This window comes from Amblyomma americanum, chromosome 1 (assembly GCF_052857255.1).
Source record: "Amblyomma americanum isolate KBUSLIRL-KWMA chromosome 1, ASM5285725v1, whole genome shotgun sequence".
NCBI lineage: Eukaryota > Metazoa > Arthropoda > Arachnida > Ixodida > Ixodidae > Amblyomma > Amblyomma americanum.
The window spans coordinates 117,735,413-117,749,276 of NC_135497.1; the positions used below are offsets into that span (position 1 = coordinate 117,735,413).

The 13,864-nt window shown below is 47.5% G+C and overlaps 2 long non-coding RNA genes and 1 pseudogene across 3 annotated transcripts in view; 1 reads left to right on the forward strand and 2 right to left on the reverse strand.

The window, feature by feature from the left end:
- Nucleotides 1–2,580, reverse strand: part of LOC144135182 (uncharacterized) — a 41,024-nt gene extending 38,444 nt beyond the window's left edge. The window contains exon 1 of the long non-coding RNA XR_013315401.1: nt 2,500–2,580. This is a non-coding gene — a long non-coding RNA (uncharacterized LOC144135182). The remainder of the gene's footprint in view (nt 1–2,499) is intronic.
- A 368-nt stretch (nt 2,581–2,948) lies between these two features.
- LOC144113529 (uncharacterized) lies at nt 2,949–13,187 on the forward strand. 2 transcript variants are annotated; one of them, XR_013310814.1, is made up of 2 exons: nt 2,949–3,258; nt 12,198–13,187. It is a non-coding gene; the product is annotated as an uncharacterized LOC144113529 (long non-coding RNA). The 2 variants fall into 2 exon arrangements; XR_013310813.1 differs by having other exon boundaries at nt 2,976–3,304.
- On the reverse strand, nt 7,342–7,481 carry LOC144116842 (U2 spliceosomal RNA; annotated as a pseudogene).
- Nucleotides 13,188–13,864: the final 677 nt, after the last annotated feature.

Below are 13,864 nucleotides of genomic sequence, written 5' to 3' on the forward strand. Positions count from 1 at the left end.
AAACGCGCTATCTCTAATGGGAGAAAAACAAGACCGCCCTTCTTTTTTATTATTATTTGCCCGCGACTGACACCGACTCATCGCTATAATGAGAAATGCTGTATACTGTTTTGACGGACAGAGCGCGGGACTCCCTATCTTTCAAGATACTGCACTTACCTCTACGGGGACGAAAGGCAAAAAGGCACGTGTACTGAGAGTTTGTGCTCGGTAAAGCACTCCAGGTAGTCAGAACTAATGCGGAGACTTTCACTGCAGTGCGCCTTGTAGCCAACGGTGTAGCTTTGGGACTAAGAAGGGCGTAATTGATTCGCGATGCGCGGTTTGCAAAAAAAAAAAAATAGGAGCAGCAGCCGTTGTTCGTAAGGAAAACTGTCCCGTCAGCTTTTTTTGGGGTATAGGACAACTTTATTTGTTTATTACAATTGCAGGCTACCGGCAAAATAAGCATTGGAATGGCCTATCAATCATACCTGACCAAATGCTGAACCATTTCACCAATGCCACCATGTACGCTCTCAAAAGATCTCAGTTGCACGCGCTAAGAAGAGAAAAGTGTCAAAGTCAAAGTAAAAGAACTAGTAGTAGCGAATGCGAAGTGACATTTTGAGTCGCCCAAAACTGCAACAACGGCAACAACCACACAAGGTACTACTTTCCGTACACAGACAGGGATACACTTCAGCCTTAGCTTCTAGTGACGCAAGCACAGGTGACAGTGGCACATGAGTGAGTACTTTATATGTCACATTCAATACTTTCATCCTTGCGACGTTTGGTTTCTCCTCACAGAAAAAAAAAAAGTATATCTCGACTCAAGCTTACTAGCAGTGAAGCAAGTTGCCGCTCATTCTAGGCTTCCACTACACCAATTTTAAATTTGTAAGCGGCACCTGCAGATCGCTGAAGTGGCAGCTTAAATACACAGATATGCACTCAAGCCCATTCATAACAGCCGCAGGTACAGCGAACACTCGCCTATTACAAAACAGGGTGATGAAACCGTCAAATATGTGTGGGTAATGGCATGCATCTCAGACATTACGAACAACTGTGGCCGCGCAACTCGGTTACAGCGAACAAGGAGGCGCTGTAAACTGTCCCACAGTCGGAAACCTCCGTTTCTTGCAGGAGCGGAGAGCGACAAGCGCCCCCAAGCCTCCGTTAACCTCCTCACCCCTTTCTAAGGAAAGAACACGACCACGCTCAAGATGTCCTGCCAGCGGCGTGTCTCCAGCGCATACTCATAGCAATTTACTGACCAGGTGCCAACGTCCCAGTTCGGATCTCTGTGTTCCCCGCCCCCGAATAAATCCGGGCAGATGGAATTGACTGCGGGGCGCAACAAAAATTTCTCCCGTAGGGCGATGTTTATCTACCCCCTAACATTGAAGGACACTGTCTAACAAACATGTTATCGGGCATATGTTAATTTGTGTCAACGCGCCGTCGATGCACACCTGGCGCGACCTGATGTCGCCCGAGATGACTTCGTTGTTGCGGATGATGACGCCGACCTCGGAGAGTCATGCACTGACGAAAATATTAGTATACAGAGTACGAACACTCATTTCCAGGAATCTGATAAGGAAGATAGGGGGGGACCTACCTACCACCAGCTGCTGCAGGCGCTAGTTATATCGGATCCGTATAGCAACTTGTGAGCAGCAACGCTATCGGCGAGGAGCATGTGACTGCTGGGGAGCTTGAGAAGCGCCGTAATTGGGTCTAGTTACAATAAGCAGACGCGCATAACAGACTTTCTGTCCGAACTTTGTATTTTTCGCTGTAACATGGGAAGTCCACTTACTATAAACCTCGGATACAACTAACGCAATCCGCGCGACCATCAGGTTCGTTACAAGTGGGCTGGTAAAAACACCATTATCAAGCGTTATAAATACTGAATCAATACTATATTTTCAGATACAAGTTGGGCAGAGAAAAGGGCAGCAACCAGCGATCCACATTTACCACGGGCTATTTATCTTCTTGTTTCTAAAAATAGGCCCACCACTGCAATATTTTTAGCCCGTTCCATCAGGATGGTACAACTGCGTCAGGCATCATCTCCGAAGCGTTACACATGTACACCTCTGAAGGGTATTCGCTGCCATCCATAAATCAGTCGTACGTTACCGTGGCCGTGACCCTGAAAACTCCTCAAGTGTACAAGATCGCGAAGATGAAGGCAGCATACGACGCGTCTCTTATTTTAATTTAGATTAGCAGCAATGTCACAAAAACAGGCTTTTCTTCTTAGCGTACGCGGCTTATTCCCGGGATGTGTACACGGGGCGATGTGCAGAGCGGGACATCACGTGAACGTTAAACAGACGTCGTCCAGGGGAACAAGAAGAAAGAGGGAAGAGCGAAGAAAGAAGAGGCAGGAAAGTTAGCGAGGTATGATACTGGTACACTTGGCTACCTTAAACGTGAGGAAAAGGATAAATAAATGGAAGGGCGGGAGGAGAAAAGCTTAGCGCGTCAGGACATTACCATTCTCAAGGATCCGTCGTGGACATTGACGTAAAAGAACGCCCTCTGCTCGTTCGTGGGCGGCAGCGCACGTCTCTGGCTTTTAAATATCGAAGTAGCGCTTTGTGAGCCTTGTGCACCGATGAAGGTTGGGGCCAAGCTCCAGGCCCCCTGAGGGGACGGGAGTCCAGGCGGCGTAGGGCTGCCTTGAAGGTGGCAAAGTAGGCGTTAGATTGTGTCCTCGCAGCTGATGCGATCGCACGCCAGAGATTCCGATAAGAATATTCGTTCGTAAAGGCCGCTTGCATCTATGGACGATACAGGAGCGCTGCTTCACAGCGGTAAGAGGCCGGATGCACGCACGGATATGCGGCTCATTTTGCGCGTGCCAACGATAAGGAGCACACTGTCTATGCGCAAAACGGGCCTACTACGCGTTTGCGATAAGCTTCTTCTCGGAACAAGCCGCATCGAGTCCTAAGTGCCGTAAAAAATGTGTCCAGCAAGCAGACCGCAAGCTCCCCAATGAACGCGTGAACCTGTCCGGCGGCAAGAGACTGCTGCCTCGTCGTGCTGCCGCTCTTCTCGCGACCGCTGCCAACGCGCTCCCGCCGTGGTCTGTGGCTCTCTGTCTGCCTGTGGCTCTGTCCTGCTAGGTAAGGCCGTTCACGGACGCAGCCTGTTCGAGCACGAAGAGCCTCAGACGCGCGAGTAGACTGGATCCCTACGACCACGCGTTCCTGTGACTACGGGGGAAGCGAGACGCTGCGGAATAATCTGGTCAGCTATCGTTTGCTTTTTCCGATGCCTGATGAAGTCTGTGCAGGTGTGGACCTCTGCGACTGGCGGGAAGGTCTACGTCAGCACGGCCTAATTCTAATCGTTTCTTTGCGAAAGACAGCTGCGATGCATGTGAAGCTAAAAAATGTGTTAGAAGGGGTATAGCGGAGATGAGAGATTAAAAAAATTGCAGTCAATCTCTTCGTCGAGAGGAGGAGTGAGCAAGAAATTGGTCTCGATAGCGGTGACACGCGCAGTGCGCTTGCTCGCGGGTCCGTGGATCCGTGGCGCTTTAGGACTTGGTTTCCGCCGCAACTGTGATGTGTTTAAGCGTCGCGTGGCGCCGATGCCGGCGATGGGAAACTCTGACCACAAGCCCTTGAAGCTGTGCTCGCTTCCTGAATCGGCGGTGTCAGTGTCGATGTTCTCCTCGAAGTAGCGAAGTACAGTGGTGAGCAGCCCTGTCTAGAGCGTGCCGACGGTGCTGTGCGGAGCAAGTCAGCGCCCCAACACCACCAAACAATGCTTCGTGGGATTCACCTTCGGCGGTGTTGATATATTTTCTTGAAACAGCCGTTTCTTTGCTGGAAACGCAGCGCCGCCATACGTGACCTCATCATTGCGGCCTCTGCCAATCGCTGCGCACTGCAGAGAAGCCTGAACAACAATGTGGCTTTATTCTGCGATTGCGTCACAATTTCAAATCCCAGCACAAAAATACTTCGCATGCTTTACCCGGAAGTTCCACGCATTAGACTTTTTTAAAATCCTCGAATTCTAAAACCTCTTCACTCGCCGCTTAGTTTCAGTAGTCAAACTGTAGTTAATACCGCACTCAAATCTTATTTTTTTAATGGTTTTCGCTTCCCTCCACTATTCAGCGTTCAATCTAGTTAGTAAAAGCAAACGCAATGGTTCACCCCTCTCGAGCGCGGAATTTACAGCATAGTACTGGCCCGGACACCCTTAGCAGCCACGGGATTGAGACGCTGGTTTTCCGCAAGCAGACGCATTGTGAAGACTGCGTGCGTAACAGTGCATGTGCCAAGTTCGCCGCGAACTGAAGACTTCGTAAGGCGTCCTTGGCGGTCGCCAAGCGCGCGAGTGTTCAGATTAGGCTCACTTGCGCATTTGTTGGCAACACCGTCGGTTCTTGAGACTTAAATAAAATTTGATCCCGAGATGAAAATCTGGCGCTGGTTAGCCGATATTTCGAGGACAAAACAGGGTTTTCGAGCATCCATTACGTGATGAAAATATATTTTACCCATTATGTTCTAAAAGAATAAGACATCGATATATCATAGAGAGACGGGTTTCTTAATTATGCTACAAAAAAAATGAGCAAGAAGCGCTCAGACTGTTGTTTCTAAACTCATTTGATCTTTTGCGTTTTCCAATGTAGTACTCGTTTATAACAGGCGTTGAGATGCCCGTATTCTGCATTTGTGTTTAATTTGTCAAGTCTATGGTGTCTTCTGAGCTTCGCAGCCTTCATTCGTAATGTACTGTACTGCCTTCCCTCTAACACTGCGTCGATGAAATGCTTCAAGGTTCGCAATCACTGTGGGATTGCCTTATGTTTTACCATGGAAGGAATTTCTTACACTCAGCGGTGCACGTGGTAAGCGCATGACGCGGGAGAACACGATCAAGAAGCTTTCCTTTTGTGATGCCACAGTCATCTGCCTTCCACTAATAACAAGAGCTTCGTCTTTTTTTAAGATGATATAGCAGAGGCATTCAAAATTGTTTTCCACGCGTCACTCTGTTCTTCTTACTTGTTCCCTCGTTTATTGTTAGGGGACTATCTCTGTGATTTGTCTTTGTGCCTTTTCTTTAGAGCTTATTACCAGGTGTTTCAGGAAAGTCCTAAGTCCTTCACCAGTTTTTTAAAATAGACTTTTTCAGGTAAAAAGATGGCCTCTGCGATATGGAAGCACCACTATTGGCGGACATCAGAAAACAGCTGAATCCTTGTAGCCCTAGAAATGTTCTTTTGCGCAAATAAAACGACACACGAGAAAGGCGACACACACACACACAAGCGCTTGTGTGTGTGTGTCGCCTTTCTCGTGTGTCGTTTTATTTGCGCAAAAGAACATTTCTAGATCAAGATGAACAACCAACTCGCCCAACAGGAAGTTTAATGAACCTTGTAGCCCTAAGCTGGATAACTAAATTCTAGTAGTTAACTTTTTACTACTACAGATAGGCGCCTGGCTGCAATTAGAGATTTTAGAGATTTGCCGGCGATGAGCGCCAAATGATTGCCGCCTGTGTAAGTCATCTCATGGTACATGTGCCGCGGGTGGGTCAGAGGTGGCCACATGGCACACGCGCCACGGAGTGACGTGCACAGGTGAGCGGCACCTAGCGCTCACAGCCGACGCGCGATTTTCGAATCACGCATGAAATGGTCAGAATTTTTTTAGCCACAGCGCCAAGGGCAAACGCGTTTTCAAAATTCTATAAAATAATATGGCTATTCATGATGGCCTGCTAAAGTCTCTAATTGCAATCAGTTGCCTATCTGTTGTGGGTAAAAAGTAACTATTAGAATTTAGTTAACCAGCTTAATAGTTACCAGGATTCACCTGTTTTCTCACGTTCGCCAACACTGGCGTTACTATACCGGAGAATTCATCTTTTTACCTCAAAAAGACTGTTTCTAAAAATTATCGACGTGTTGGTATATGCAGCATGGTATGTTTAGAGCAGAACACGTGGCGTCACCTGCTGTCAGCGGTTGCTAAAATCGGTTGTTCCCTGTACCTGTACGCAGTCACATGGGAGTTGACAAGGCGCGTCTCAGTGAAGAAAGGGGTTTGTGTTTAAGAAAAATATCATTTGTAAATGTCGCGACAGTTACATGAATACGGCCAGTAGAGCTGCCAGCGGTATATTATTAGATTATCACAGTAGCTATGCGAAGTGCCGCGACATCTCTCGGAGAATGGCGCGCTACGCGTGCGTTTCAAACCATAGTCAGTTTCCATTCCTGTGCTGCACATATCATCAGCTCAAAAATACAAACTGACGCTACAGTATCTCCATACACTTGAAGGCTCCCAGGTTACTGCAGGGATCTTTAGTAACACACTAAGGTTTTCGCCAACGTGGGATATGTTTCCTGCGGAGCGCTATGTGGATAGTATGTGACGCCACCATAGGTTTAGCAGTTTATATTGTCCTCATTTAAACGTGCTGTCAGTGGTTAAAAAATTTTTCATGAGCTAGAAACCTGCGTAAACTGCATATTTCTCAACTGCATCAAGAGGCGCTTCGAATCTCTCAAATGAGAAATCAGAAATACTTGTTAACCTCTCTGAATTTGTCATGGACGGCGGCCACAAGCATGTTGCATATTTGGAGCTGGCAGGACATGGCCATTGACTACAATGACTGAGTCAAGCTGGGTGGTGTTAAGGCTCGTTGATGCTCGAATGCATGCATATCCAAGATTAAATTTTCTGTCCATGCAGTGCCAAGCGCGATGACAGCCTCCAAAACCTGTACCAATCGCGTTGCAGAGGTGGTTAACAAAACCCAAGGATACAGCACGTACTCCTGTCTGCGACATTATGCTTTGAGTGTTGTTTCTCTTTCCTGACAACAGGGAAAATAGGGCGTCTACAGTGAGCGCACATGTCAGCAAAGGGACTTGGGTTCAACCCTATGGGCGCAGGCCTCTGCGGTCTTCATCTGCGCTACGCGATTCCCCGGGCCAGAAATCTAGAGGCTTATGTGTTAGCTTGTGATGTGGACGTGATAGCCGCGTAAAAGACGCCGCCACGCAGTAAGCAAACTAATTTTTTTAGACATCCGTTGATACATTGTTCTTTGTTCCGAAACCGCACAAAATCAAGCGCTGCTCAGTTCGCGATGCCACGCACTCGTGCTACACGTTTCATGGAATCGAAAGCCGTTCTACTCGTCTGTCTGTCTGTCTGTTGTTGCCAGGAAGAAAAGGAAAGTGCACAGGCCTGCTCACTGGCTCAAGCCGAGCCACAGTCGCTACCACGTGCAGATAGAAGGAGAGTTGAAAGATGGGATAGAAAGACAGGATAGTAAAGACGCGCTATATACAAGGCCGATCCCGGAGGTAGTGCAATACCGGGCCAACCGGTGGCGGGAGTGAAGCATCCTTCAAACTCTCCGCCACATTTCCAAAAATAAGTCCAACTTGGACCCGTAACAGATACTCTACGGGGTCCGGACATTCGCTCCAACAGGTGGCGCTTGCAGTCGCGGAGGGTTCTCGCGAGGCCTACTGGGGTGCATGAAATCGCTGGGCCAACACCACCTCTTCGATTACTTTGCAGCCACGCTTAGCTGTAATAAGACGTAGCTGTAATCAGCTGACGCAAGTTTCTTGAAAAGGCGCAGGTGGTTTTTGCAGTAGAGGCGCCTTGTGATGAGGCCGTTCGGGTCGCAGAAATGTAACCTAGAGTGCCGATTACGAGATCGTGACGGCCACCCTCTGGAAACGTCGCACACCGGCGGATGAGCTCGTATACCTTGACATCATCTCTGGCGGCGCTCACAGCCGTCGTGCGGTTGCACCACTAGCCAACAGCTGGTGCGTACTGCTCTCAGTTAGCTCTATTAATGGTTACAGATTAAAGTACACTGTGTGGACAAAACTCTAACCACAGAACATGGTGGACACCGACGGACATGAAATGGGCGCTCACTGGGTCAGCGGAGGCGCCCTCCATCGGATTTTTCTTAATGGGCTTTTCGTGGGACGTCTGATTTCGTGCACTCATTGCTACTGAATGGACCGCTCTGGCCACCTTCCTTCGACTGTTAGATTCGTTATTCACGTCACTGCAAGTGACGATGGCTCCATCATCCTGCGTTTCCCACATGTTGCTGGAGTGGCTACGCTGCCGCGGGTTCTTCAGTCCAGACGGAACAGCTACAGGTGTGTAGCCTATAGGTAGGGAGTCACCGCCAGTGTTTTGGCGACGTGCACAAAGAGATCCTCCGGATGTACCGGCGGGTGAAGTCGTACCGTTTTTACTTCGGTGAAGGCTCGCAAGGCCACGCCGTAAACATCTGGACAAGGGAAGAAAACACTTTGGATCCTTTGGCGGCGCGGCAGATGTCGCTACACGCCAACGGATACGGCTGCTGCGCTTCGGTTGATCTATACACGCTTGCCACGCTCGCTGGAAGGTGGACCTCGGTTAGCGGCCGAAGGGTGTTTCAATTCGCGCCCCCTTTGCTTGCCTTACAGCACTGCGCACCGTATTGCAGGGCTGAGCGCAGGAAAGACGAAGACGATCCTTGATCCTCTGCCATAAGGCCAGCAGTAGGCTCAGTAAGCGGTGGTTGTCGTTGATGGCTCGGACGGCGGCCGCTTTGTTCAGGAGAACGGCCAAGGAAGCCTTGTCCCTTGATGTCATTGATCGTGCAATGGCCACGCCGTCAACATTAAAGACGCCTTGCCGGAACGAATGAACGGACCTGCACTTTTGAGGCTTAAGCCCAGCTGGTATCTCAATTACCATCTGATCATAGCCAAAACGCTACGAAACATTAATTCGCGGCAGCATTTTATACCACAAAAAAAATGCATTGCTTAATATATCTAAACGCTCGCGCACCGGGGAGTGTTCAGACAAGACTAAGCCTTCAACCGGTTGTTGTGCACCCTGCCAACTGTTTCCGCCTGCTGCTAGTGTCATGTTGCCGATCGCAACAATGCATCGCCTTGCTTAAAAGTGGCCGCTCCATGACGCTGCACCCCACTTAAAGAAGAGACCGAATCTGTATGGAAACATCGGCACTCACTTTCTGTAAGACGCGGGCATGAGTTACTCTCCCAATATTGAATTTCGCCTGGCCAGATTTTAGCCAGGCAGATTTATGCTGAAAATGTTTACTTTCAACCTATAAATATGTTCTTGATAACGGCTCCGTATTCAATTGTATCCAAGATGACTTAACTGATCTAGGTATGTTGTAGTTAAGAATTAAATCTCAACTGCGCTTGTTACATCGGGAGTACTCCGAGGGTGCGTCCTTGCTCCAATTTTATTACTTTTCTTCGTTAATGATTTGCCCGCGGACAACCAAGTTAAAATTAAATTTTTTTGGCAATGACTGCATTTTTTACAACCAAGTAAACTCCACGACTGAAAACGTTGATTTAATTAAGCAACGCATTTCATGGTCTTGTCATGTGGCGTAAAAAATGACACATGGAACTGAACATTTAAAACGACTGTCTTTTTTCTATAACCCACAAAAAAAAAACAGAAGTCTGACTTTGTGTAGGACATCAATGTGACTTTATACTTAACATCATTGTGTATAACACTCACCCGAGTTCAGGAACATAAATACTTTGGCTTAATCATTTCACGTGCTCTAAATGGGAATAGCGTATTAAGACTATCATATCATTTGCTTTAAAGGGACACAAATTTTGAATGCTGTCAGACTAGACTGTTAGGTTAGCGCCATGTGATAGCAAATATGCCATTTTTATCAGAAACAAAGCTTTTACAGAAAACAAAAGCTCAGGTGGCTACACGCCTTGCACCTTGCCGCCGTGATGGCTGACTCGGCCGGCGGGCTAATTCCGGTTTCCGGCCGCGTTTCCTTCCTTTGGAAGTGGCGCCTGTGATTGGCGGGACAATTCCTTCGCAAACATGTCATAGAAATGACGTTACTGTGCTCATTTTTCGCGGGTGATTTCAATGTGGAAGGATTTCGATTTTCTCAGCAACGCAGGCACCTTTTCGCGCACTAGAAACGTTGGTAGTGCTGCCGAGGAAAAATCGATCCGTCTTGCTTAGTTTGATATTTCCCTTTAGTGTTCCTCTAAGATGGTTGTCCTTTTGAAGACACTTTCGATAAGCGCCACCGGATACAAAACTATTAGCCTATAACGCATTTATACGGTTTGTTTTAGAATATGGCAACATGTTTTCGTTTCCTTTAACACAACAACCCATTAACAAGCCAAGAGGAGTACAGCGAATGACAATTTGGTTCATCTTTAACAAATACAGAACAACCGATTCACCAACATAAGCCGGTATTCTTACTTTAAAAAAAACTCTCCAAACTAGCATGGCTAAAATTATTGTTCCAATTAGTACACAACACACTGAACACAGATACTTTGCTGAGCATCTCTTTAGCGGAATCCAAACCTTTTCTGCATAAGCATCCATTAACACTCAATGAATATCTATTCCGCCCTCAGTGTTTTCATTATTCTTTTTTTTCGCGTATAATAAGGAAACAAAATCGCTTGGGCCTCTGTAGCACTACACATCCCTGCCGAAATTTGTAACCCTGGTAGAAGGATTGTTACGCAACAATTAAATCATGCTTAGCCAGATATAACAGACTATTCACGTAACTGTATAAGACAGCATTTCTATAAGTACTTTATTTAACATGTATAAGTACACTTTCTGTTCCACCAAGTGCGCTGTGTCGTTTTTTTTTTTACTTTCTATTGTCTGTATTACTCATGCAATTCATTGTAACCAGCACTCTACTAAGGAATCTGGAAGTTCATTTAACACTATGTGTGCGTACATTTCATATTCTCATCCTGTAAAAATCCCAATGAGATTGAAAATGTCTGAAAATAAAATAGAAAAAATATATTTGTTCCTGCTTATACATACGGTGTCCAAAATTATAGCTTTCTAATTTTTCTGAAACAAACGATAAATAATAGATGAAAATCCTTTTGCATCTGGGTTATGAGACCTGAAGGACACAGAATGAGATTAAAATGACGCCGCCAGTGTATAATACACTAACTAAACTGTATTAATAAACTTCTTAATCGCTGCATTTAGCAAACACGTTTGTTTTGGAATCTAAGAGGCGGTCGTACTCCTCAAGGAATTCATTTAGGAGAATGTTCGTACCTAAGTCCGCGCTTCGATAATTCCGCTTCCAAATTTCCAGCTCAGTCCGCGTAAATATAAGCATGCAAGATGTAGTCGATCGGTGCGAAATCACTCTCTGGTGTGGTGTAGCTGCTGCGTACTGTGCTTTGTCCGCTATAGTGTCGCAAAATGTGGAGCTAAAAACTCGCCTAGGCTTTGTCTTAACCCGTGTTTCATCGGTCAAAGTACTCACGCCAAGCTCTACCAGTACAAAGGGCACTTTTAGAAAGTCCTCTTTCAACGCGGCGCGACATAAAGATAACACAAACGCTCCACTCTGGGGCTCACACTGAGGGCAATCGGTCACGCCGTGCACACCCCATTTGCATTCCAGCCAAAAGGGTCTCCGATGTTATCTCTCCCCCAAGATCCACGCGCCGACATCAGATGAGGACTACCCTTGAATAGCGCCAGGTCAAGGACGACTTGCATAACACCGAGCTGCGACTTTCTTCTTTACTGCGAGGCCGGCACCGCTTGGGGGGGGGGGGGGGGGGGGGGGGGGCGTGCGTGGACAGTGTCACCATTTGGCCTGTGCAGTTCGTCAACAATACGAGCCGAGAGCACTGTTGGCACGAGGCCCGCGCAAATACCGTGAAATCTGTTTCCTCGAAATCTACAGGACAACACTTAAATGAAAAGTTCATCTAGACTGAAGGAGGGATTATCATTCAGATGAAAAGAGCAGGCAAAAATACGAATGTTCGTACAGCGCCGAGGAGAAAGATGGCGTGAGAATCATCCCTTTCGCGAAAGGAGGAGGTCAGGGGCCTTTCGGAAGTCCGAGACAATCAATCCCGAAGCTGCTCGAAATCCCGCGTCAGTGACAAAGTTGCTCAAAACCAGCGTCAAAAGCTGCCATGAGCTTTGTCCGATTATCCAGCAAAACGATCTTTTTTTCCCTATAGTTAAATAAACTCGTTCCTATTGATTGTCTCTTCTAGTTGAACGTGTACTGGAGCAACATGTGGCAACATGCTAAAAAAGCATTTTCTTGTGTGTGCGCTGCAGGCTGTGGCAGCCGCGCTCGACAACCACCTTACATCGTGTGGTTGCTTCCCAGAGGGCGCGCGCTCCGGCCTGGGGCGCGACCTCGAGCTGCACGTGTGCACACTTGCTGCAGGTCTTGTCTCGGATCCTCATCCCCTTTGTCACCGCACGAGCACTCATGACGACATCACGGACATTGTTCCTTCTGAGTAATGGGACCCTTCCTCGGCAGTTGGCATCACTATACGCTCAGCGACACGGAATGCGAGTCTGGTGTGACAATAAAGAAGTTTTTTTTTTCTACCCCTACACCTACTTATCGCACCAGGTAAGTGAATATATGGCCCATAATTGCTGTCGAAATGATGACCGCTATTTGCTAGCTGCTCTGCCCACTGCCAGTAAATTCCCTTGCGGTTGTATAATTCCTCTGCCAAGCAGACTAGTCTGAGACGATGCTTAATAAGCAGCTGACAACATTTACAAAAAGCAAAGAAGATGATTTTTAATATACAGAACGTTGAAAGATCTTTATCATGTGCTGTGCAGATGTGACACTACTTTAGCCCTCGAAAAGAAGCTGAAAAAAATTAATTGGTTTATGGGGGTTTAACGTCCCAAAGCGACTTCAGGCTATGAGAGACGCCGTAGTGAAGGGCTCGGGAAATTTCGACCACCTTCTTTAACGTGCACTGACATCGCACAGTGCACGGGCCTCTGGAATTTCGCCTCCATCGGAATTTGACCGCCGCGGCAGGGATCGAAGCCGCGTCTTTCGGGCCAGCAGCCGAGCGCCATAACCATTCAGCCACCGCGGCGGCTTAAAAAGGAAACTCATTGAAACGGGGGCCGTATGTTAACAGCGACTGGCACCGTAACATTTTACAGGCTGAGTAAAAAGGCTGAAAGCAAAACACGTGATGTTATGATGAAATGTTTGGTCTCTTGTGAAAAGGCAACGGTACCGAAGGCCTGACATAATTCATGCACACACAGCGTGGTAGCGAGGACTTGCAGCAGGTGGTGTGACGAAATTTTTGAGCACCTGACAAGTGTCTGGCCTACTACGGGCAACAAATACTGCCACTGGCCAGCAATAAAAATAAAGTAACTAAAATGGCTGACAGCCCTTGCCGGGACGTTGGCCGCTAGCTAACGGTCCCCGGACAAGGATCTCCACCCGGGGACTAAGCTACCCTTGTTGAGTGAATTTGAAATAAGAGAGCAATTACTCATAAGCACCCATTCAAGCGCAGCAATATGGCTACAAAGGAATGCTATACAGTTTTCGCAGAAGCTTCGCAGTTCAAGAAAAAAAATTTCCTGGTCCAGGGTTGGAACCCGGGACTGCAGTCGATCTACCAGCTGAGCTAACCAGGCTGACCAGCATGCAGATGGTAGGCCGAAGAGGCCTCGCCCTGCCATCCCGATCGCCGGGTGCCTGGTTCGGACTTCGGACAAGGACTAACATTTCTTTAAATACGAAGCTTCTGTGAAAGCTGTAAAGCTTTCCCTTATAGTCATATGGCTGCGCTTTGGCGGGTGCGAATGAGTAATTGCTCCCTCGCTGCATTAGTTTACGCACTTCGAAGTTTGTTAATACTACTGCTTCTATTTCTACCCTTGCGCTTTGAGAGGGCGACGCTTCATCGGTTGCCCGTTCTGGCGCCATAAATGGACGCGCAGTA